The sequence below is a fragment of the Alligator mississippiensis genome, chromosome 13, assembly GCF_030867095.1.
Source record: "Alligator mississippiensis isolate rAllMis1 chromosome 13, rAllMis1, whole genome shotgun sequence".
NCBI classification, from domain to species: Eukaryota; Metazoa; Chordata; order Crocodylia; family Alligatoridae; genus Alligator; species Alligator mississippiensis.
The window spans coordinates 50,443,807-50,468,199 of NC_081836.1; the positions used below are offsets into that span (position 1 = coordinate 50,443,807).

A 24,393-nucleotide genomic window follows, 5' to 3' on the forward strand; every position below is an offset into this window, starting at 1 on the left:
CAGCACTTTCTTCTTCTAGGAATGATGATGACCTGTGAAGAAATGCTGCTGCGAGGAGCCTTCTGGCTGGCTCAGAAGGGTCAAGCCAGGGCCCTCCAGCCCTCTCCAAAGCCCAGCAGCAGCCAGAGCGCGTATCTGTGCCCAGACCCAGCCTCCGAGCTCGACTGAATTTTCTTGGGCTGTTTGGATGCTTCCTTTCGGAGGCCCGCGTTTCTGACATAACCGAGTACGAAGCCAGGTTGCCAGCTGTCATGTGGAGAAGTGCCACCATCTCGCTCCTTCCCAGGCTGTCTCCCCGCTTTATTACATCTTGCTTCATTTCTTGGCATTAGGATTATGATGCCTGAGGGGCGGAGGGGGGGTGGGAAAAAAAGCCCCAGCTCTTCCCTGCCTCTCGCCCACTCCCACACGTCCCCAGGGGCAGCATCGCAGAGCGTCTGACTGAAAGGCCTGCGGCCAAAGCTGGAGCTGTTTGTGATGCCTGCGGAGGCCTCTCTGAAATAGATGGGGGGTCTGCAGTTCATTAATTTCCTCAAATGATAAGACTAATGGAGAGGAAAGAAAAGCCCTTTGATTCCTAGCTGGGGTCAATAGGATCTCTGCGAGTTTGAAGCTGTTATTCCTGGGGTTTGTTTTGCTCCCTGCCTGGCTGAGGACGTGCATGAGCAGCCACTAATCCCCGCTTTATTCCTGCCTGGGCTCAGCAAAGAGCCCGCTAGTCGCGGGGCCACACAAGCGGGCAGTTCGCTGGGCTCGGCGAGAAAGGCCAGGCCAGGGGCAGCTCCCCGGAGGCGGCGATGGGCTGGCGGGGGGCTGTTCCCCGGAGAGCGGGGACGCAGTGGGGCGCGGCCGGAGGGTCCCCCGGGCGCTGCCTGGCCCCGGGCTGCCGGCACCGCGGCTCCCCCCGCCCGTGCAGCCGCCCCCGGAGCGCAGCGCGCCCCGTCCGGAGCGCCTTGCCGGGGCGGCTCCGGGGGCACGCGGGGAAGTTGCGGGCCGGCTCGGCGGCCGGGGGCGGGGAGGAGCAACTTGGCCCATTGGATCAAGCCGCGCCCGGCGCTGAAGTTACACCCCCTTCCCCCCGCCCGGCCCGGCCCGCCGGTCCCTCCCCCGCTCCAGCTCCTACATTAAACCTTTGATCACGCTCGGCAGCGATGTGCCGCCGCCCGCCCGCCGCTGCCGCCGCCGCCGCGCCCAGGCCGGCCCGCCCCGGCCCCGGCCCCGGCCCCCGCGCCAGCCCCGGCGCCAGCCCCAGCCCCAGCCCCGCGGCGGCTCGGCCGGCCCGGATCGCCGCCCGCCCGGCTCGCCTGCCGCAGTGAGGAGCTGCAGCCGCGCGGCCGGGCTCCGCCGCTGGAGCAACGAGCTTCCCCGGCCCGGCCCGGCCCGGCCCAGCCCCGCCGCGCCCGCACGAGCCAGGTAGGACGCGCCGGCAGGGACGGGCAGCGCCCGCGGCCCCGGGGGCAACTGTTGCGGGGTCGGGGGCAGCTCGCGGGGCGGGAGGAGGCGGCGAGCTCCGCCGGGGCGGCACCGCAGCCCTGCGCCAGCCCCTGGAGCCCCCGGGGTCGAGTGCATCCCCGCCCGCGCCCGCACCCGCGCTGTCCCGGAGCTGCCCGAGCCGAGCCCGCGCCGCGCGGCAGCCCCGTGCCGGCGCCGTCCAGCCGCCCTGGCCCCGCGGCGCCCGGCCGACGGCGCTCCTGCCCGCCCGGGTCCAGCCCCTGCCCCTGCCCGGCTCCTGCGGCGGCTGCCCTTGGACGGGGCGGGGGCAGCCCCCGCTCAGGATCTGGCCCTTCCCCGGCACAAGGCGACCCCCGCTGCCGCCGCGCCCGGGTGCAGGCGGGCAGCGCGGTGCGTGCGGCACGGGCGGGTTTGCCGCGCGCGGGGCTGGCTGTGCGCCGCTGCCCCGCGCCGGGCGCGGCCGGGGGGAGCCGCCGAGCGGGCGTCAAGGTCAGGGGCGCTGCTGTGCCGGCCCGAGGGCACCCGGGAGCCGTCCCGCCGGCTCCTCGCACGAAACTTTCTGGCGGCTGCTCCTGCTCCTGCTCCCCTGCCCGCCGGCAGCAGCGGCCGGGGCCGCCGCGCTGTCCCACGGCTTCACGCCGGGTCGCTTGGCCCCTGCCCGCGGTGGCTCCTTCGTCCGGGGGTGCGGAGCGGGAGGGGAGCGGGCTCCGGAGGCAGCAAGGCGGCGAGTGACCCGTCCCGCTCCCCGGAGCAGCGCCCGGGCGGGGAAGGTGGGCATGAAGCAGCCTCCAGGAGGAGCCCGGAGCTGCAGGTAAGGAGCACAGCACAGCCCGCCCCCCGCCCGGCCGGGGAAGGGGATCGGGCCCCGTGCAACTTCCCGGGAAGTTTCCCCGCGCGACGCTGCTCGGGCGGAGCGAGGAGCCGGGCGGGGAAGGCGATCGCCGCCCTCCGCCTGGGCACCTGCCGCCTGGAGCCGCGGGGGGATCGGCTCGGCTGCCGGTTGTCCCCTCTCCCGGTCCAGCTCCATCGCCTCCATAAGGAAGAGGCTGGACTAGTGGAGAAGCTATTTTGATTCAGCCAGAGACAAACTCTGCAGGCCTGGGACCCCACGGCCCCTGGAGCCGGTGCCCCCCCACCCGGGTCTGCCCCCGCTGCTGCTGCCGCCCCCTTGTTGCCCGCACACAGCTCTCCAGGATCAGGCCGCCTGTCCCCGCAGCGCTGGGCTCCACTAGCCTCGTCCCGGGCCGAGCGGGATGCTAGTGGCGGTGAGGAGCACTGCGGTTGCCTGCACCTCCCTCCTTGCTTTCTGAATGAGAAGGGATGGATGATGCTTTTCTGATTGGCTTCAGTCCCTGATTTCTTCCACCTTCCAATCCCAGGCAGATTAGATTGTGGATCTGGCTGATTTCAAGCCACCGGTGGTGGGGGGGGAGGGGGGAGAAGGGACTCCTACAGAGAGAACTGAAATATCCTACAGGGTCCCCTGGAGGGGAAGGAAATGAGGTCCAGATAAGAGCCGCCTGCCTGTCTGGCTAAGGCTTCCCTGTCTGAACGGCAGGAAACAAGATCTAGCTCCCACCAGGAAGGATGAGTGGGGAAAGCTCGGGCATGGGGCTCCTTTCCAGGTGTGCAGAGTGCAAGGATAAGGGGCAGGTACTGTACTGTTCACCCAGCTCTCTCCTGGTCTCGGCCTGCTAGACCAGGAGGCTGGTCCAAAGGGCTTAGCTTCGCTTTCCAGATGTAGCCTTGCAGTGTGCCTGTGTGAGAACAGCCCCCGGGGACATCAATAGAGCCTTGTCTTGCCGTGGGACTCAGAGACTGGTGGCCAGCGACCAGGACAGCTGCATCAGTGCAGGCTCCCAGGGTGAAATCCATCGCACTCGGAAGGAGTGTTGCCACTGATTTCAAGAGAGCTGGGATTTCACCGTGGGGCAAAGAGGAGGGAAGCCCCAGCTGCTCCTTTCCCCCTGCTTTTGTAACCTGCCCAGTAGCCAACCTGGTTGCTGGCCACCAAGTGCTGAATTGAGGCTAATCCTGAGGGGAGCTGAAGCTGAAGATTATACGGTTATTCAGCAGAGGCTATCGCGCAGCACGGCAGAGCAAGGGATGCTGTATGTGAAGGTCTGAACAGACCGGGTCTGGTAGGTTTCCTGGCAGGAGTGGGTCCTGGGGAGGGATTTCAATGAAGATGATGCTCAGGAAGTGGAGTGGAATGGGAGAAACCCCAGAGCAAAGCAGATCAGTGAGAGTTTCCTGGGTGGCTGGAGGGGAAGGATATAGGATGCAGGATGGGTTAGGTGATCAAGGGTGAGGTTGGGCTGTGAGGGCAAGGACCTGAACTTGCTGCAGGGCAGGAGAAGCCAGGGAGGGGGCTGGCAGGGGTGGACCATCCCATGGACAGCCTGGGAGAGGGCCAGAGAGAGGAAACAGCTGTGATCAATCCAGGAGAGGAAGAAGAAGGGTTGTATCTGCTCGGGTTTGGTGACGAAAGCAGCAGGATTTGGACACCACCCAGAGATGAGGAGCAATGTGCTGGGTGGGGTCAGAGCAGACCCCTTGGTTAGAAACCTGTGACAGGGTGTGTTTAATAGTTACGGCAGAGAGTGGGAAGCACTGGGGTTCCAGATTCTCTGTGTCATGTTCAAGCTGATGGTGAAACATCCAGGAGGTGATGTCAGCCAGAGACTGAAGGGGCTGGAGCTGGGTAAGCAGATCAGATCACCCAGAGAAGCGTACTGGAGGAGCAGAGGGCTGAGATCACAGCCTAGCGGGACTGCTTTGGAAAGTAGGAGGCAGGCAGCCCACCTCACAATGTGGAAAGGTTGGGACAGCTAATGAAGGGCAAGCTTTTGAGCCTCCCCAGCAGTGGTCAGAGGAGCTGAGAAATCAAGGAGAAAGTGGCTGGTGCACAGAGCCTGAGACTGAGTCTCAAAGAGCTTGTGCCAGATCTTGGTAGAAGCAGTTGCAGGGGAGGAGGGAACGTGTGAGCCAGCTTGATGGGGTAAGGCTGGAGCAGAGTGCAAGGGACTCAGTGTGGCAGGTGATGGCTTGGTCTATGAATCAACGGGTGAATACATGCACAGCCCTCAGGACAGCGGGGTCTCTCTGCTTCCTTAAGCACCACCATAATACAAATGCAGAGCTGTAGCACCTGGAGATGTAGGTGGGGGTCAAAGATTAACTTTTTTACCTTGTTGACCTTTGGTGGGAAATCTCAAGTTTGCGTCATACCAGGGAAGGAGCAAGTAAAGAGTGAGAGGGTCAGCAGGAAATGGAGGAATGGGGATCGGGCAGTGAGATCAGGGGAAGATGGGGCCAGCGGAGGTAGCACGGAGGAATCCATCCGTGACAGGGAGTTGGCAAAGGAAGGGGAAACGGAGGAGGAGGGGATGGAAGGCAGAGACGGGACTTTGTGTAATTACGATACGAGACTAAGAAAAATCCACATGCATAAAAAAATCTATCCATCAGCAGGAAGTTTTCAATCTGCCATTTGGCCTCTGTACAGCCTGGCACGATCCCCAACATGGGAGTTAAATGTATCGTTCAAGATGATACAGCAGCCTAAAAATATTATTATGAAAGCCCTTTGTGGGAATGAAATTATGGTGAGCCACATTTGGCAGAGTAGCTCCTTGTCTTCCTTCCATGAATGATATCTCTAGCTTGGGTGGAGAACAGAGGTGTAAAGAGAGATCAATGGTCTGCAGTACTGGTTGCAGGAGTTGGAGAAGTAGCAGTTCTGGCATAGATCAGGTTTATCCTCTGCAGAATATGTCTGTATTTCCATATAACAGGCCATATCTTTCCCCATACATAGAGCCATCAATGAATATCATGCATGATCCTACAGAGATCAATGGGGATGTGACATCAAAAAGAGGGTCAGGATCTATGATCCAGAATGCATTGTGAGCACAGGCACTCAAATTTGTCTAGCATTCCTAACAGACAAACCCTCAGCAAGCATAAATCAGCACAGCTCCACTGAATTCAATGCCGTTATGCTAATTTACACCTGCTGGGGAGCTGATCTGACACAACAGAGCTGAAAAAGATATTCTCATAGTGTGAGTCGTCTTAATGGCATTTAGCTAGGAGTTGGACAAGTGTATTCTTCTGTAGCTGTGTCTTTTCTTTTTTTTTTTTTTAAGTTGGTAGTAATAAGTATATGGAAATGTATGTGTTTTACTGCTTTACTGTATCAGCTGCTAGCAGCTTTTAGCTTTATTACAGTAAGTGCATAGCTTTCTTGCGCCAAATTCATGCATTCATTGAATTTAATGGAGTCAAACCACAGGCACATTTGGCAACTGGTTTCTGTATATATCTTTGTAAAACGGGCAGGCAGTGATAATGAAATTTTACACTTTATGTGGCATCTTCTATGGAAACGGTTTTCAATATGCTTTATATACTATATATATTTTGGTGTAGCATATGCCATCCATAGCATAACTGTAGGCCATGCCTTCATTCTTTCATCTACCTTCTGTGTGTGGGTGCTTGTATGAATGAACATGCCCTTTCTTTAATAGGTTGCTGTCGCAGTAGCTTGTGAGCATCTTAAGGAGTTTTACACGGTTCTCCTTAAACAAATTTAACTAGCCATTAATTTTTATTTGGTATCTCTCCTTCTGGAAAACTAGGTGTACTTATCACCATGAGCTGAACTGCACAAATCTCGGAGAGGGAGGACTAGTATGTGTTACACTTCCCCCCCACCATAAATAATGCAAGGTGATTTTGAAGTAATACGTCTCAAATGTAAGGACAACTGTCGCTTGGCCTTCCATAGGTAGAAGCATCTGCTGTGGCTCCCTGGGTAGCTGTAGCTCTCCCACTCCACTGGCATCCAGCTCCTGAGTTTCTCGGATCGTAGAATCAGGAGATACCAGACCTTAAACTCTTCTGAGCTAGGCCCCCACAGTGCCCATGCTGGGCCAGAGTATTATGGAGGGAATTCACAATTGTGATGTGAAAGCTAGGGAAGCCATTTAGAGTAGCTTGATTAATTTTTTTTAATGAGGCATTTGATGCTGTTCTGAGAGCTGGATTGTTGAAATAGGGCCCGTGGAGCTGAGTTAGCTGGCATAGTACAGGCTAGCCGTCATAGGTGCACTAAATTAATTTATTACACAGCTTGGTAATTTATTGCATGGACATGGCTTCCACATATGGCGTGCGTGGGCGTGTGTAATTGAGGAGAAAGGATATAGATATACAGGATAAATAAAAAACACTCGTGAGTGACAAGGACATAAATATATCTTGGGATTCTGGTGACATTAAAATAAATTGTGAGTAGTGAAGCATGAGAGTGATGTGATGTCAAAGGAACCCTTTATATCCACGTTCAGAATTTGCTTTTTTCCCCTTAATATTGCATTAATCCAATTGCACATTCTTAATTAATGCTTGTTCAAATTAGAGCTATATCGTCCATTTATTTATTTATTTATTTTACTGCCTCTGATTTTTTACTTTGCATGTTTATTTTGTGGGTTTCATCTCCAGTTTTTCTCCCTGCTTAGCGGGACTCAAAATACACAGCTGTGATGTTCAAAACAAGAATGGCAGGCTCTTTGATAATATCTGAGTTATGTATTATGAATATTTTTTAGGCGAGCAGGCTGTACAGCATGGATCAACTCCAGTAATTAGAGAAAGCCCAGACCTCCAAAACTCATGGCATTGCCTTTTAAGGGGCTGATTCCCCCTCTACTCCCACTGAGATCAGGGAGAGGTAGAGGGTGCCCAGCTGCTCCCTGAAGACATGTGGCACCTTGCGGGATTGAGTTTAAGAGTGAGTCACACAGAGATGAAACATTGTGGGTCAGATCCTCTGCTGGAGATATTTTCCTGTGCTGTTTTTTCACCCCCTGCTTCCACGTGCCCCTGCTGCTGACGACCACTTTGTGAGTGAGTACCTTGGGCCAAACTTTTGGCTGTGGCTGCGGATGCCGTGGTGGCGCCGCCACATTTTTTACATGTGCAGACGGAGTGTCTGTGACTTGCAGGGGTGGAATCAGCTGAACATCGAGATGACTGATGTTGATTCCTGAAAAGAAACGCCCAGCATAACGTCTCTAACTCTGGCTTGCTTTCCAACATGGGCACTCACCTACCTGCTGCAGCCTCTTGGAGACGTTTGCTTCGTTTTCAGCTTAGCAGAACCTTTTCTTACCACATCCAGAAATGTTTCCCTCTCCGTTCCTGTCACCAAAAGCCATTTTCAAGTCTTAAGAAAAAGAAGGAGTTAAAATAAAAAGAACACAGTGCACTGTATGTATGCAATATACAGTGGCTTATTTCTGCTGCAAGATTTATCTCCACTTAGGAGGAGAGAGGGGATAACTTGCGACCGTCTCCGCCACTCCAGAATTATTCTTTACTCACTCAGTCCTGAAGAAAAATGTCCTCCAGAGACCTGCTATCATGTATTTGCTCTTTATATCCCTTCTGAGAGGGGAAAAATACCTTGAGAGAGCTAGAAAACTGACACATGTACAATATAACCAAATAAATATTTGCCCTGCTTGAGTATAAATGCTCAGCTCAGCTCTGAGAAGATTGTTGCTTAGTTCCAAATAACCTTGTGTATTCCCCCCCCATCACCTCCTCTCTTCCTGTCTCTGGTTTTCTTTCTCCCCCGCCTCTTGCACGCGTCCAATTCTCAGTCAGGAAAGAAAGGCCATCTCCGAAGGGCCAATTCATCACAGCATGCTACTGGTAGAAACTAGCAGCAGCAGTGACTCAATTGACTGACTGCAGTGGTGAGTGAATTTAAAATCATTAAACTCATGAGACAGCTTTTAAATATGGAGAGATGAAAATCAAATCTATTATAAGAGTTGTGGAGCTATGGATCCGACTGGCAGCAGGTAGGAAATCCCATTTGGAACCATGCTAGATTTGTAGGGTCTGGTGACTCTGTCCCTCCCAAAGAAGGGTCAGTCACCTTGATATAGTTTTGGACATATTTCTGCAGATGTAGGGGAGGAAGAGAGAGATTACCATCAGTAGAGTGGTGGTGCTCCCTGATGGGGCAGCTAGGGGAGAATTACTGAGGTTTTTTTTTCAGGATGCCACTGCTGCCAGCCAATAAAGCCTTCTATCTGACAATTTCACACCACTTTACATTCATTAATGAGCTGATTGATTAAGAAAGCCTTACAACACCCCCGTGAGCTACATAATTGCTATCCCCACTTAGACACCCAGAGATTCAAGGCCATTGTGTTCAAGCTGCTGCTATTAGTGGCTGCCCAAATGAAGACACCTGTGTAGGGTTTAGGCTCCTTTTTGGATGTGCTGATTTCCACAGGAGTTATGAATGCTCAGGATGTCTGGAAAATTAGTCCTACGGTGCTACCAACGGAGCATTCAAATGCTGAGGTAGCCAAGGGCTTTCACAAATCCACAGCAGAGTTAGGAAGAAAACCTGGGTCTCCTGACCTACGTGGTAAAACCAACACTTCATTTTTTTTTCACCAGCAAAGAGGCAATCCTTGCAACAGTGGTTAAAGACTACGTCTTGACGTCTGGGAACTGGAACTGGTTCCTCCCCCTGCATTTCTTAGGAGTCTAGACACACTCTTGATTATCTATACATTTTACAGCTAAGTCGGTTTCTGATTGGCCAAAGCTCAGAGCAATTCTCTGTATGCTAATGAGAATATGGCTTTTTAAGAATGGTACATTGAGCAAATGTCACTCCACAGCACCAAAATCTATCAAACCCAATGACAGCAGCTATATTCATTAATCAACTGGTATCATCAAAATAAAGTCACTGCAATAGAACATTGTCACAGGATAAATGTCTCTGCTTCACTGCGGTGTTGGTTCCCATTAAATGCTGCTAGTTCACCATGATGTGTAGCAGGCGACTGTAATCCTCTGACCCATATTCCACTCCATTGACATTACTGCTTAACTGTTCTGTCTCCTAGCTAGGCAGGCAGCAAGTCTGATTCCAAATGTTCCAGCCCTTTTCTGGTGCACGTCCACAGGTACCGGCTTTGCATATTTTGAGAGTAGTTGCAGTTCGTTTCATGTTGCCAGCAACAGCGTAGAGAAGTCTGTGCGCTGCACTGGTTTAGGGTGTCAACAGCATGGTGAACTTCAGAGGAGAGATTTGAAATCGGCCCCTAAGGAAACAGGATTCTTTCTTTTTGGAGAACAAAAAAAAAGCAGTCCCTGAAGTCAGGTAAACCTAATCCACGTAGGTCTGAGCATGTGGAGAAAGACGCTGACATTAAAGAGAACAACTCGGTTTGCTGCTTCCTGGCATTTCTGAACAGATTTTTTCATAGACATTTGGGCTGGAAGGGATCCCGGAGGATCATCGAGTCCAGCCCCCTAATAATAATCTGGGTTAGGAAGGCACCTATTACAGCTGCATCGAAAGCCTGATGACGCTGCTTAAAAACGATGTGCTTATTCCCTCCGTCTCCTTCCTACCCCAAAGTCAAGGCAGAGCATTATGTATGAAAGTCACAGCTAGCTCTGGTATGGCACACTGGTAGGGCACCCAGCAAAGGTCAGAGGAATAGAGCTACCAATATCGCTGTTGCTGAACTGATTAACTGGAGTGGGGGCCAGGGAGTAAGCTGTTGGGACATTGCCTCTATGTACTATACCTCCTCTCAGGGAAAGCTGTGCAGATACCAAGTCCAGTGTGAAGTCAAAGAGGTGGGAATGCTCTCTCAGGCCTGAGATGTAGCATTGCAGGTTTGGCTTAAATCCAATAAAGAAAATACAGCTTTAGCATCAGCCTTCCCCTTGGGCTCTTAGCAGGCTTGAGAGGATGCTACAGGAAGCATTCATCTGGTTGCTGCTCCCCATTCTTGGCCTGACCTGTGTCCTGTTCTGTATCTGACGTCCAGGAGCTCTGGTTTCTCACCTGATGTAAGTGGGGGCTGTTAGAGACTCGGGTGCACAGATAAAGGGCTGAACCTGGCACTTTGTGCTTAGCCATAGTCACATGCCACAGTGAAGTTTCCACAAGTTAGTATCATTGTCACTGGATAGGGGCAGTGTCCTTCAGTGGCTCTGTTTATAGCTGCCATATAATCAGGCCCAGGGATGGACATCTCTGGAGGCAGAGGGAAAAATGTCCTGAAGCTGGCATTAAGCCAGGAAGGAACAAAACTTCAGTCAATCATCACGCATCTTCAGCCGTCCCAATCCACAGAGTAACATGGAGTTTGCATAACTGATGCACGGTGAAAAATAATCGGAGCAGGATGTGGTTCTTACCACTACAAAAAAACACCAAGTGGCACCGTGGGGACCCAGCACTGTAGGTGTGTTGTGCATTGTTTGCTGTTTGGATTGATTTATGGAACCTGAATTGTGCTAATTTTTGGGGGGGAGGTCACCCACAGTAACCTCACTTCTCCTTTTTCAATGCAAACATCATTTGTAGCTCATTTAAATCCCCCTACTGCTTTAAGAAAAAAAAAAAAAGAAAAACTTTGTGGAGATTAATGTTTATGTGAAGATTTGCTGGTTGCATTGTAGTGTGTACAGATTTTTTTTTTCTTCCCTTAGCTATTATCTTAATAACAGGAAAAATGCCGTAAGAATAGAAAAATGTTTCTAACCCCCTAGTCCCTCTGAGAACACACCCTCTGGTACCCTGTAAATCTAATTTGCAATGGTGAGTGGAGTAATACACTTTTCATTTTAATTAGTTCAGGATAAGTTGGAACTAAGTACATTTCTCTGTGGTCTCGCTCCCCTCCCCTGTTACTTTCAAATGTTGGTGCTTCTATTTTCAGTAAGAAAAATCCTAAATGCTGTAGTAAATCCCCACTGAAATAAGGGCGGGTACTCAATTGCAGCCGAATGCTGCCTGTGGGGTAGTGGTTCTTTTAGCACAGAGGCATTAAACATGGCCCATGGAGTTGTTTCCTCCGGCCTGCAGGGCTCCTGGGGGGCCAGGGAATTTGGGAGTGGGCGAATGGAGATAGGGTTTGCTATAGAAATCAGGGCTATAGGGCCCACTTGGACATGGCTGTTGGAGAAGGGGTGGGTGAGTGATGGCTGTGCCAACACACCTCTGCTTGGCCTGCCGTCGTTCACCCCACGGCTCCTTGCCCTGCTGCTTCCATCGCTCGTCCCATCGCTGCTGCCTCTGCCAGGTTCAGATCCAGCCTGCAAGGAGCTCTGTGGCCTGGATTCAGGCAGGGGAATAGGGTGAATGTGACACCCCTGCTTTTGTGGGTGGCCTGCTTATTCACTGGAGGTGGTGCACATATAGCCTGCTACAGGGAGGTAGCCATTAATTGTGCTCAGCTCTTTAAGGATTTCTGTGAAGCCCTGGAGCACTCCTGGGTTGGGGGCAGTCCTGTTCCCTAACGTGGACGGGAAAGTGAGAGGAGAAGGGACATGTTCAGCGTTCCTCAGCAAACCTGTGATGGAGCTCAAGTTGGCATCTGGATCCCTGCTGAATCGTCTGCTGTTTGACCCCCAGATATGCTTCCTTCATTCTGCGTGTGCTTAACTTTAAATAGGCCCTTAAATCCTGTTGACTTAAGCACATGCTGATTTGGAGCTTATATACCGGCATGGCCGTGTGCCCTGCTGTGGGGGCTTTTAACCTTCTGGTAGTGCAGGCCCTTACGTGAGAGAATTTATTCATCTGGTTCATTCCCTTGCCAATGTGTGTTGATTTCCTCCAGCATGTTCTCCAGTGTTTTGCCCGAGTCACTTCTGAATGACTCAAATGAAGGACGTAGGTTCGCACGCCTGCACTCATCAGTTGATGTGAGACTCATTCGCAAAACGGTATATTATGTATTTGTAGGACCATGGCTCCTAATCCTGGAACAGCACCCTGCTGTGCAAGGGGCTGTACACACATGGAACAAAAGGGGGTCTCAGTTCCAATGAACATATGTCTGAGGTATAAGACCAGACATAGCGAATACTTAGATGGAGTAGCATCAGATCAGATGCTATGAACCAATATTAGTTGGTGTCATAGATGGAAGTTTAAGTTTGCAGTGATCACAACAGCAGTGAGTTTTTAAGGAGAGATTAGATCAGGGGTGGGCAAAATGCAGCCCGGAGGCCGGATGCGGCCCGCCTGGCCATTCTATCCAGCCTGTGGGGCCCCTAAAAAATTTAGAAAATTAATATTTATCTGCCCTGAGCTGCCTGCTATGTGGCCCTTGATGGCTTGCCAAAACTCAGTAAGTGGCCATCTGCCCAAAATAATTGCCCACCGCTGGATTAGACCAATAATAGAATGGCTCTGTGGATGTTGATGGGGAACTTTTCCCAAGAGAAACCACAAGGGGCTTGTTTGTAAATTTAATGAGTTGGTGATGGAGGCTGAATCTGGGCTGATCGTTTGGGAATGGACATCTTGAGATGAATGAGACACGAAGGATAAGGTGGGGGTAGGTCATGAGGAGCCTTGGGAGCAAAGGCAAGCGGGTAATGTTTGAGGCAATAGAGAAAGGGGGAAGCAGTGGAGAGAGGTGAAGAGAGGGGTGGCATGGCCAAGGCGACAGGGTAGGACGGTGTTTTTTTCAGCAGTGTTCTGAATTGCACAGGCAATACTGAGGTTGTTGTAATCAAGATGATGAAGAGGCTTAGCTGCATGGATAGGAAAGGGTGTGTCTTAGAGATGTTATGCAGAAGGGTCTCCAAGATTTAGACGCTGCCCAGAGAGAGGCTTGAGCTAGGTTTATGGGCCTTAATGTGACTAGTGCGTGATGGGGTCCACTGTGACTGAGAAAGCAGGTAGCAGGGAGTGCTTCAAAGAGAAGGTCAAGAGCTTCCATTGAGTTTCAGTTAATGGCTGGACATCCAAGAGATGTCCGAGGCAGAGACTGAGATTTTTGTTTGGACAGATGGAGATAGGTCTGGAGCAGAGAGGCAGATCTGGGAATCGGTAGAGGTGGTGGCTTAAAGTGAAGCCGTGAAGTAAAAAATGTAATGAAGTCTCCCTTAGGATTTCTAACTTAAGAAGTTTGCTATAGAAAAGAGCTCCCTTTCTGCCAACTGACCTTGGGAGAGTTGCTTTGCCTAAACCACAAGTCCCCCTGGTCTTTCTGTGAAAGTTTTTGAGGTCTTTTGGGTTTTTGCACTGAAGATCTTGGTTTGTTATGGGGTGTTTGGAGGAGCTTTGTGACTTGCTTTATACAGTAGGGCTGGGCTATCCGTTCTTGTTCTTGTGGACTGCATTGGACTACAAGTAGCCTGCCATTGTAGCGGACTGGGAGGTCTTCCAACCCTGTGAAAGCTGATCCTATTCAGAAGAGAGAGTTTTCTGCACTGAAGGTTAGATACAGTTGGCCTCATGCCCATAAATGCATCACTGAAACCACAGCCATAACTGTACTTAAGTCAGTAAGGCTCCTCTGGAGTTGTTTCTTTTGCGGTCAGCGCTTCTACTGCGCAAACATCAGCTGGGTCTTCTCCCTGGCCTTTGGTTCTCTGCCCCATCTGTATCTCTGCTCTCTTGCTGCCCCTTGTTACCCTGTTCCCTCCCTTTGTGACCTTTATGTGTGGGGCTCCAGCCCGTCTCTGACCTACAAGGCTCTTTTCATTCACAACCCCGCTCCTTAAAATTCTTGTCTTGGGCAAAACCCATCAGTGCCAGCCTGCTTCAGGAAACAGGCTTTGACAGACCTAATAGATGAAACAAAGCAACTTGTTGTGCTCCATGAGGTCACCATTTCCCCTGGGCCGTTATGTGTCCAAACTGTTTTGTCTGACTGATGGGCCCGATGCTGAGCCCTGACAACGGTGCCCTGCTGAGAAATTCAGAGTGCCCCCAGCACCCACAAAGGGCTGTGGGGGTCACCGGTGTTTGGCACCACTCAGGAGACAATGATCCATCTCAGGTTCATTGATTTTACTGGGGACTGCAGATACTCAGACATGCTCCTAAATGACAAAGCCCTTTGTGCCAATCCTGACAGGTGCTGAACCCCACAAAGGCAATTGGAGCTGATGTTGCCGCCACCTTGTTGGAGGTCTCCAGCACTTCATGGGATTCAGTCCTTTGCCCATAATTTCCTTGAAGCAGATGCTATGCCCGCTGTGGCTTGTACGTTACTGAACCTGCCATCGTCCCGTGATGATCTGGACGGTCTGTGATGCATTTGTCCACGGGCAACTGGAATAAAAATGACTTGAGCCATAGGTGTGGGTAAGAGTGCTGCTAGGCTGGCCAGCACTGAATATATTTTGAACATAGTAAAACGATGAATTAGTTGCCATCAGGAGATTCAACAAGCGAAAATTAAGCTTTGATTTTTTTCATGTCCACCTTCAACAAATGTGTTGAAATATCTCACAGGCTGGATTTGTTTTGGGAGAGAAGTTTGGAAGCAAGGCTAATGAGATGCTCACTTGAAGGCGCGCACATTTTTCTTTTTTCCCCAGAGCAACCTGTTGGTTTGGAAAGCACTGCTAACAGCTCAGGTATATCAAACTGACCACTTCCCTGCTACCCCAGTTCAACCCAGTGGGAATTAATAAGGCCACAGTAGTGTAAGTGGGATGAGCTAGTAACTTTTGAAGTGGATATGTCGGTACATATTGAATATCAAAGCCTGCCTTATAAAACATGCTTGCTTTTAAAAGCAAAATGGACATAGCAACTGAAAGGATTTCTTCTTGCTCCTCAGATACTTAGTTTTACTGGCTTCCAGGAGCCAAATTTAAATAGATGCTTCCCATTTGAGCTCTGGGAAATACACTCTGATATCACTGAAATAGGATTCTGTAATCTCCAGGAGCTAAAGTGTTTAGTTAAGGTCTAAGAGTATTTTTTATCCTAATTCTGTCCGTTCTGACTGAAGTGTAGGGTTTCTAGTGATGTGTGATTTGGGGCTTATCACATGCTGTATTGCATTTCAGAAGGAAGCACTGTGAATACCAGGTCTATACTTACATGAGAGTAGAAATGCATGAACTTTTCCAGATCGGTAAGAGCTGAAGATTTAGTTAAAGGTGTCCAGCTGCACATACTGAGATATGTGCCTTACCAAGAGCTATAAGAAGTCAGAAACCTGTGGACAAAATCTAAATGCGAATTTCATGCCTCAGGATCCTGCCTGTGTAGACTGAGGCATTCCAGGTGCAGTCCTATCCTCAGACAAGCAAGAGGTGACTTTATGCAAGGCCTGTATTTAAATGAACGTGCCCACAACATCTACTATAGTGGAAAAGCTGCACAAGTCAATCCTGGCAGTGTCAGTGAACTTGGAGGTGATCTGCCAATTAGAAAATGGAGTGGGAGCCAGAATGGGAATAGCATCTTCACTGAACAAACTTCTTCCTGGTGTGTGCTGTGATTTCAAAGCAAGGCAGTCTCATACCCACAGGTGCTGTTAGACAGAGCAATTCCATTTTGCTCAGTTGAGTTATGCAGATTTGCATGGAAAATCTTTCATTTAGTCTCCGAACTGAGTACTTAGTCTGACACTAAGGATTTTTTTGCACATGTTTGTGTAGACAGACCCCCAGGGCTGCACAGCAAGGGTGTGTCATGGATAGAACGAGGACACAGGATTTTTTGGGTTGCCTGCTGTTCACTTGATCCCCCTGCCTCCCTCCACAACATGGGGCACCTGCATGTATGTGTACACGCCCGTCCATCCCGTTTTGCAGCCATACTCTTGAAATGTAGTGGATTGGGACCAGTGCCATGTCTTACTAACATATGCTCTAATAGCTGGGGGATCCGAAAGTAAAATAAAACTCCAGTGTGTAATTTTAATGAAGCTGGAGCCCTAACTAGCAACACCTGCTTCTCCTAGCTCGGAGAGGCAGGGTTCAATCCTGTTTCCTAGGCCTCCCTCTGAAACCCCTCCTCCTGCCCTCCAGCCAAGGAGGGAGGCATAGCCCTTCCTAATGTAGACAGGTGTAAAATAGACTGAACATAGAGGCTAGCTGGTATAAATCCATGCTCTTCCATAATGTGCACCCTCTGAGGTGCACCTAGGCCTGAGAGTGCTGTTGCTCCTTACTGTAACCTGCCAATAGCCCACCCACAGAGTGTGGTGCTGCACCCACAATCGCTGAGCATCCTTCATGCATCTTGAGGCTCCCATTGGTCCCCAGCTCAAATCTTGCCTTCTCCCAGCAGCTAATAAAGAAAACACTGCCTGGGTTTGAGGACAATATGTCAACTCTCACCTTTTGGGTTCGAGCACTTGGGATGAGATCCTGCCCCCTCTGCTCAATAACAAAGCCCATCTTGACTTCAGCTGTCTGTAAAATAAAGCATGCATCTACCTAGCCTGGTTTGTAAACTCTTCCAGCAGCCATCTTTTCTTCCTACTTACCTGTAGAGCACCTTTTATAACTCTCTAGAACTTTGATAATGAGTTCCTTCATCTCATTATGACAGCATCTCAGGAATGCCTGTAGTTTACTGCCCTTTCTGGTCCATCCTTGTGTAATGTTATACTCCTTTTGTGTACAGTGAGCATTCAAGGTCTTTCGAAGTCTCTGCCTGGTTGTTGGTTGCATGGATGTTATCACCACTGCAGACAATGCTGCTTTACTGTGTGTATCAGCAGGTAAAGCATCCTGCCACTGCAGAATTGCTCTGAAATGCAGGTGCTCCGTACATAGCTAATGATTAAGACACTACTTCATCATTACTAAGTAAAACCATCTAATACGTTGTACAATGAATAGCAACATTGATTGAAGTGCTATTTAATCCTAGCAAAGCACATGATATCTAGTCTCGGATTCCTCGTTTATATATCATATAATGCTGTCTCCTGGGATTAAATATCCATTCTGTAAAGTTGCCCGAGATCAGTGTTGTTATTTGTTTTGCAAGCGATCCCAACAAAGATGCTGAATGCTATTGATTACCAATGTTTCTTTAAAAATGACCATTATGCCACAAATTACAAACTTCATGGATATGAAATTGCAGGATAATGGAAAGATAGTGGTGTATAATAACACATGCATCATAATAAAGCTGTTCTTGCCATATAATAGGGATTGAAAAGGACATGATTTACATTCAATTGCATTAGCTGTCTCCCATAGTATGTCCAATATGACATGAAGACAATGGCTGGCTGTTTGTCACAGAGGGGGAAAAACACTAGTAGCTAGGGGAATCATATGATTTGGAGCCAAATCTTCTTTTGGCAATAAATTTTTTTTAAATATTTTCTAATAATTAACAGTTTTACACTGTTGAAATATCTAGGTCACCCGCTCATGCTCCAGCTACAGAGAATGTACACAGAAAGCTAAATGAAGCTAATAAAAATTCCCAGAGGAGTCCTGCTTTGTAGGTTTTAGAGATGATGAGTTGTTATGAAAACTCCCTAAAAATCCTAGTTTTTTTTGTCCTTTGTCACAAAATCCAGGGCTGTGATTTCAGCTAGATACATAGGAACATCAATTGTCCCCTTGAATTCAAGGGGATAATGTGTGCTCAGTACCTGCATGCATCAAGTCTCACTTGACAACATGGGTCTCACTTTTGCCGAAGCTCGTACTTGTTCTCTGTAGCACATTTCTGTCTTCCCTGATCTCTGGCCTGACCAAAGACCAAGATAACGTCCACGCAAAACTTAGAGAAGGTCGTCGGCCCCTTCAAGTTGCACTGATTACAGACAGCAGTGTCTTAGAAACCTCCTGCTGGCTGAAGATAATGGAGAGTGCTGTGTATTCTTGCCTTGACCCACATCCGCTTGGACACAGCCACCTGGACCTGTATATGGAGAATCGTCACTTGGATGCTAACAGCATATTTAAGGTCCCGTTATGTCGGGCAATAATACAGAGGGCAATTAATGAGGCCTGAAGGGCTGGGCCTAGACATTTAATATATTCATCAAGCTATTTCAGTGCTCTGGGTTAGATCAGATGCCCTTGGAATCAGTGACTATATCATGTTTTTGGAACAAGGCTGTACTTAGGCTATAAGCATTTAGCACAGTCCTGTTTTAGGTTTTAGAAGATATACAAACATGCTAAGATCTGTGCCACAATCTATGGGACATAATTAAAACTCCTCTGAGCCTATCGGTGCACTAGAGGCTTTATGCTGAAATCCACTCCAGGAGCATCAGGAATGTAGACTTGCTGCTTAAAAGTTATTAGATGGCACATTCTTTGGGTCAGGGTCTGTCTTTTCACTCTGTTCATGCAGCACGTAGCACACTGGGGGTCCTGATCCACAAATAAGGCTCCTAGCTACTACCACAAAATGAATAATAAATAAGCACTATACTGCAAAATAATTCCACTGGGGCTCCACCGTAAAGAACGTAGCTCCTGACAGCCTTCTGAGAGGCTATTGGTGTTTATATATCATCGTGCTCCGCAGCATGTTACCAGGAAAAATATACAGTAGACAGCACAAGCAGAGATATGCGTAAATCAAAAGGGGGAAGAAATGGCCTTTCTTTTTTTTTCCCAGAATCTTCTTAGCCTTTTTTTCTGCTGACGTAATGTGCTGCTCCAAGAATTATGGAGCTGTCTGGGGTGATGAAATGCCAATACTTTCCCTATATGCCATAAAGCAATGAAGTTTCGATGGATAAGACAGCTTCTGCCTATACACACCTGAGGAACCTATTTATTTTTACCTCCTGTTCATTTTTTTTCCCCCCTGTTGCACTAGGTACATTTTACAGTAGCGCCTGCTTCTACAAAGAGCTTCATAACTTGAGAATTTGGCACTTAAGATGAAAGGAAGAGGAGAACGCTTTCGTGTTTCACCATCATTTCTGCGCGTCTTCTAGCTTCCTCTGCAGAGCCAGCAGTGTCATTTCCCCAGCTTCCATTAGCTCCTCTTAGCATTGTGCAGAAGGATGTTTCTAAAAACCACAGTCCTTTAAAGGCTGAGGATTTCAAAGAAGCCGTGGAGAGTAAGGTGCCCCCAATCTGTGGGAGTCAGATGCCTCAACGACTACCTGTGGTGTTAAGGTGGTCCCCATTACATTATACAATGCAGTTACCCTTGCAACAACTCTGAGAGGAGCTATTATCTCTATTTATCTGGGGAAACTGAGGCACAGAGAGACAAGGCGACTTTCCAATGCCCATAGGATATCTAGGTCCAAGCAAGCAACTGAACTTGGGGTGCCTGAGTCTAGGCTAGCGTGTTCTTTGCTGAGCCATCATCCATCATCGCTCCCTTAGGTACCAGTGGCTTTCTAAACCTGTCAGCTTTCTTTTTGGTCCAGGGTGCCCTGTTTTACTGTGGTTGAGGTTAGATACTCTGCTGGACTCCACTGCGGGGAGAGAGGAGGTGCATGTGACATGGACTCCCAGGAGACAAAAGCCAGGCCATGTGTCAGTGGCCTCCTGGCTCTGTGGGCTCTGACTTAACTCATCACATTGATGGCATCGTCCATTCAATGCTGTAAAAATACCTGTTCCTCAGACAGGTCCTTCTGGGAGCCATGCAGTGAATAGTCGGTGTCTAGCCCAGCGGCAGTTATCGGGAAGAAGCAAGTGGCATTGCCCTTCTTTATAGAGCTGAAGGGCATACTGAGCCTCTGCTATCCCCTTTGCCACAAAAGCGCCCACCCTAGCTTTCTGGTGGGCAGGCTGTCAAACCAATCTGTTCCCAGGGGCGGGAGAGCCGGTGCAACATATGCTTCCCATAATCACGGAGGGGTGGAGAGGAGTTTCTGGAAGTGTCTGGCTGGGTTGAAATAATTACTTTAAGGCTGCTGGGATTTTATAGGATCATTAACGATGTGTTTGGCTGCCTAGAGCTGTGGATAGACACCCTTTTATTATTTTAAACCTAAATAAATAAGCAAAATAAATACCGCCCCCCACCACCACCACCTTTTTTTTTCTCCCCTCTTGTGACAGTCTTATCAGTGGAAGTGCTGCTCCTTGACTCTTGCAATAAAACACTTGCTTATCACTCCATTTTATCTCTGCAAGCTCTGGCTGGGCCATCTCGCCCTCGGTCTCGCTGCCTATCTCTCTCCTCTCTCTGCCCCTTTTCATAAACATTCTGCAACTTCAGAAATTATTGACGGCTCTAAAGCTATTGCCTGTTGCGAGGAGGAGGACAAGCAAAGGGGTTGGTGGTTTTACTCTATAAACTCAATGGCTGTTTCTTGGGTTTGTAAGGCGGGCCTAATTTGGCTGCTGGATTCATTACCTGGAGAGGAAGCATTAAAGGCCTCCAGTTTTCTAGGGGAGTTTTTTTTTGATGTGTCAAAAGTTTAGGGGAATGGTTCTCAACCTTTGTAGACTCCACACACCCCTGTTGGACTCAAGGAAAAGCCAGCTCCTAGCTTTCACTCATTTCTTGACTGTAGAAAAGTAACAGAGCAGCTCTTCTGTTGCAAAGAACTCAGATCAGAACAGGTCAGATTGTTTTTGATGCTAAGGATTCATATTTGAGATCCCTTGGTTTATCTTGTGACTTGTGTGTAGATGATTGCACCCCCAGCCGTGCTAGTATTTTGTTGTACTTTGCCACACCCTCAAAAGGATCTCGCAGCACCCCAACGTGCCACAACACCCTAGTTGAGAATCACTGGTTTAGAGGAATATTATGCCAGGAACAGTGCAGAAGTCAAAGCTAATCGTAGCCAGAAGAGGAAGGGGAAAAGCAGGGTGATACAGAACTGGGAACCTCAAATCCATATCCCTAAATTGAACGGGCTTCAAGGCCAGTTCCATTTTGCATTCACTTGGTGCTGCAATACGTAGAGATCAACATCAGCAGGGCAAAGTCAGAGCATGAAGGTGGATAAGACGCAGCCTTCTCCAGAGACAAAGACTGACTTCTTTGCAGAGACATGAACAGAGAGAACTATGCAGGGAAACTACCTGCTAGGCTTTCCTACCAGGCATTTTAAATAGGGCCTAACTGAATCTCCCCAACTAAAACTCTTCCCAGAAGTGAACTTTCACTTCTAAGCCCTTCTCTGATAGCAGGTACTTCACAGTGACCGCCTCGATGTCCAGACCTCAGTGACAGAGAGCTGCTGTCTGTCTCGGCCTTGTCACACCCTGTTGTTTCAGCCCAGAGGAGCAGAAACAAGCACCCTTAAACCGTCATCCCATTAACATTTTGTGGCACTGCCGTAGTGAGCATTTGTCAGTCTATATATGGATTTTTAGTAAGCTGTTTGATATTGTGGCTTATGACATCTTACACGAGAAATCAGTCCAAATTGGCTTGGATAGGTGCACTGCCATGTGGATTGGCAGCTGGCTAAATAACCCTAAATGAAGACTAATGACACATAGCAAGGAAGCGAGCTCTGAGTTAGACCAGGGCAAGAAGACCAGGGTGAGCTTGGTGTAGGTGGCTCTGAGGTAGTGTCCCAATTAGGGATGAGAAACACCAGCTAGGGTATTGAAAGGAATTTGCAGATGATACAACCCTGAGACGGGCGGCAAACATGGGTTGGGTCAGCAAAGTAATGCCAAGGGACTGTGGCCTTTCTGAGAGCAGAAAGTAATGCAGTGGGTGTCCACTTAAAACCCCAGGTGTAGGGCACCTGGTCTACAATGATATAAAACATGTTTGCTTAGTGAAAAGGAGGTAGTAACAAGGAGCTGTGTGGGCAGCATCAGTTCTCAGAAGGAGGCAGCCTGCTGGGCTGGAGCTTGCAGGTTGACATGGAAGGAAAAAAGGCCAGTGTAATTTGCAGCCTCATTCCCTAAAGGTGTCATGTGATGGAGCAATAGCTTCTCTCTCTGAGCTCTAAGGAGCTGAGGTCAGTGGAAGTTTTGCCACTGATGCACATTTGATGCTCAGTTGTCTCTGTTGTAACTCTATTGAAATCAGTGGAGCTACACCAGGGATGAGCTTGGTTGTTGCATTTAGTTCTGGGAGCCACACAAATGGAACAAGAGGTCATTGAGAGAGGAAAGGCTGAGATACTAGAGACCTTGATTACTGAAGGAAGACCGCAAGGGCTAAATGGCTGTTGTCTGACAAAGAGATGGTTACAAAGGAGGATAAGATAAAATCAGAGAAATATTTTGAAGGGTTTAGATGCCAGAACGCAAGTTGTAGGGGAGCAGAACTGGGTGGAGTGGGACAGAATTCAGAAAGGGAACATCAAGTCTCTATAGAAATTCCTGCCAGCGAGCTTTCTTGGCTGGCAGATGTCCCAGAGGAAATGGAGGAAGTCCCAGGGCTTGGGACTTTTACATTGAGGTTGGACCTCATACTAGAAGACATACACATCCTTGTAGTCCTGTGCTAGTAAGAGGACAGCATGGCGGAGTGGGTATTTTCCATCTCTCACTTCTCCGATTTCCATTCAAACTTTGAGTTCTCAGGGTTGGTTGTAAACCGCTTGGATGGGAATGAGCCAGCCCTGAACACTAAACACACACAAAAGTTTTTTAGGATCACAATCACGGTCATGGTGTCGGTAGCAACTTTAGGCATTCCACTCTATTCCATGATGGAGCAGTGCGGGCAAGCTGTGTCCCATGAGGCGCCATAAGGTTTGACTCAAAGGTTGGCACCGCGGTTATTTATATGGGTTCGAGGCGGGTTGGATCTCTGCTTAAGAGACTGTGCGTGTCTGTGTATGTGCACGTGTGTTCATGTTGACTTTCAGTAGGAATTTTTCCCGTTTGAATGAAAACCCAAATGCTGCAAGAATGAAGCTATATTGACATTCGAAAAGCAGCTGCCAGTGGGCACTGGTCCTGGTTTTTAATTATTCTTTTTGTTACTCTGCCGTTTGACTGCGTATGTTTTTTACGGCGCGTTCTTATCACTTAAGTTTCAGGCTTAAGGGTTTTTAACCATTTCAAAGCACATCCAGCTGAACCGTAGCACATCATTCCTTTGGCTCACACGCTTCCAATCTCTTGAACGTGCTCCAGGTGTGCTGAAAGCAGCGCAAATGAAATACCAGTTCACTGTGGCTCCCTTTTCTCTTGCTGAGCACTGGGTCAAAAGAGGATGAGAACTAGCACTTACATGGAAGGTCAGATCTTTGGGTGTTTGGGGAAAAAAATATGTGTGAATAAACGCAATGCTGCTTGTCAGCCTCTTGCTTTGCTGTGGTGCTTTGACTTCACAGTACTCAATTTTACCCTGTGTATATGGGTCTTTTGCATTATTAATAGAAGTGTTGTTATGAGAGAGGATGGATTGGCTTAAGGCTCTGGATGTGGACTCAGGAGGTCTTGATTTAACTCCTGGATCACGTTCTCTGTCTGAACTTGGGCAAGTGACTTAATCCCTTTATGCCTCACCTGAAAAATGGGGGTAATGCTTGCTTGTCTGTTTAGAGCGCTCAAAGCAGGGATGGTTTCTCACTGTGAGCATGACGGCTGTGAGCCTATGGTTGCCGCTGGTGTTACTGGAATACTGCTCCTAATTAGTGTTGTTTTTACCTTGACAGCAACCACTAAAGTGAATACATGCTCCCTTTTCTAATTTAAATGGGCTTCTGCAGACACGGACTCTCATTCATCGATTGATGCCATATATTTTGATGGCCTTCATTTTAAAGAATGGCTGGTGGCTTGGGATGCTTCAGTGTTTGGGGTCCCTGATCGGGAGCACCCCAAACCAGTGAGCATTTTTGGGCTGTTGCTTCTAGCTGCTGGTGCAATGGCAGGCTGACCCCTGCAAGGAGTTAAAAAGGGCCATTGCATTGCATGTAAGGATATGCAGAGTAAAAGACAGAGCTGCCCCCTTGCTCCAAGACGACTCGGGGCAGAGGGTCATTTTTATTCTGTCCCTTCCTTGTCTACCTTCTGCCATACACATAAGAGGAAGGTGGAATAGGGGGTCTTCTCTGATAAAGGATATGCCTATGGACATGAACTGCAGTGGTAGGTTCTGACTCCCACCAGACCCAGAGATTTTAGGTTGTCCGATTCAGGCGCTGTTTCCGGGCTGCCACACCCCAGCTCAGTGGAATGAGTTAGTGCTTGATTTATTAGTAGCTAGAGAAAACGCATTAGTAATTAATC

The 24,393-nt window shown here is 49.0% G+C and overlaps 1 protein-coding gene across 3 annotated transcripts in view; it reads left to right on the forward strand.

Annotated features, from left to right (window-relative positions):
- The first annotated feature begins 1,160 nt into the window (after positions 1–1,160).
- Positions 1,161–24,393, forward strand: part of ELFN1 (extracellular leucine rich repeat and fibronectin type III domain containing 1) — a 155,539-nt gene continuing 132,306 nt past the window's right edge. For all 3 annotated transcript variants that reach the window (XM_059716207.1, XM_059716208.1, XM_059716209.1), the window contains exon 1: positions 1,161–1,413. The gene's annotated coding sequence lies outside the window, so the exon portion shown is untranslated. The remainder of the gene's footprint in view (positions 1,414–24,393) is intronic.